This window comes from Hyla sarda, chromosome 1 (assembly GCF_029499605.1).
Source record: "Hyla sarda isolate aHylSar1 chromosome 1, aHylSar1.hap1, whole genome shotgun sequence".
NCBI lineage: Eukaryota > Metazoa > Chordata > Amphibia > Anura > Hylidae > Hyla > Hyla sarda.
Window position 1 is genome coordinate 3,232,717 of NC_079189.1, and position 1,413 is coordinate 3,234,129.

A 1,413-nucleotide genomic window follows, 5' to 3' on the forward strand; every position below is an offset into this window, starting at 1 on the left:
TAGATGACGATATTAGAATAGATGATATTAGAATAGATGATGATATTAGAATAGATAATATTAGAATAGATAATATTAGAATAGATGATGATATTAGAATAGATGATTATATTAGAATAGATGATATTAGAATAGATGATATTAGAATAGATGATATTAGAATAGATGATGATATTAGAATAGATGATATTAGAATAGATGATATTAGAATAGATGATATTAGAATAGATGATATTAGAATAGATGATTATATTAGAATAGATGATGATATTAGAATAGATGATATTAGAATAGATGATATTAGAATAGATGATATTAGAATAGATGATGATATTAGAATAGATGATTATATTAGAATAGATGATGATATTAGAATAGATGATATTAGAATAGATGATATTAGAATAGATGATATTAGAATAGATGATGATATTAGAATAGATGATGATATTAGAATAGATGATATTAGAATAGATGATGATATTAGAATAGATGATATTAGAATAGATGATATTAGAATAGATGATATTAGAATAGATGATGATATTAGAATAGATGATATTAGAATAGATGATATTAGAATAGATGATATTAGAATAGATGATATTAGAATAGATGATATTAGAATAGATGATGATATTCGAATAGATGATGATATTAGAATAGATGATGATATTAGAATAGATGATATTAGAATAGATGATGATATTAGAATAGATGATATTAGAATAGATGATATTAGAATAGATGATGATATTAGAATAGATGATTATATTAGAATAGATGATGATATTAGAATAGATGATGATATTAGAATAGATGATGATATTAGAATAGATGATGATATTAGATGATATTAGAATAGATGATGATATTAGAATAGATGATATTAGAATAGATGATGATATTAGAATAGATGATGATATTAGAATAGATGATGATATTAGAATAGATGATATTAGAATAGATGATGATATTAGAATAGATGATTATATTAGAATAGATGATTATATTAGAATAGATGATTATATTAGAATAGATGATGATATTAGAATAGATGATGATATTAGAATAGATGATGATATTAGAATAGATGATGATATTAGAATAGATGATGATATTAGAATAGATGATATTAGAATAGATGATGATATTAGAATAGATGATAATATTAGAATAAATGATGATATTAGAATAGATGATGATATTAGAATAGATGGTATTAGAATAGATGATGATATTAGAATAGATGATGATATTAGAATAGATGATGATATTAGAATAGATGATGATATTAGAATAGATGATGATATTAGAATAGATGATGATATTAGAATAGATGATGATATTAGAATAGATGATGATATTAGAATTGATGATGATATTAGAATTGATGATGATATTAGAATTGAT

General features: G+C 20.9%; 2 protein-coding genes across 2 annotated transcripts in view; one reads left to right on the forward strand and one right to left on the reverse strand.

Moving 5' to 3' along the window:
- LOC130306231 (uncharacterized) overlaps positions 1–1,413 on the reverse strand; it is an 870,792-nt gene that overhangs the window by 115,193 nt on the left and 754,186 nt on the right. The gene's annotated exons all lie outside the window — the stretch shown is intronic.
- LOC130285919 (zinc finger protein 501-like) overlaps positions 1–1,413 on the forward strand; it is a 38,749-nt gene that overhangs the window by 34,864 nt on the left and 2,472 nt on the right. The gene's annotated exons all lie outside the window — the stretch shown is intronic.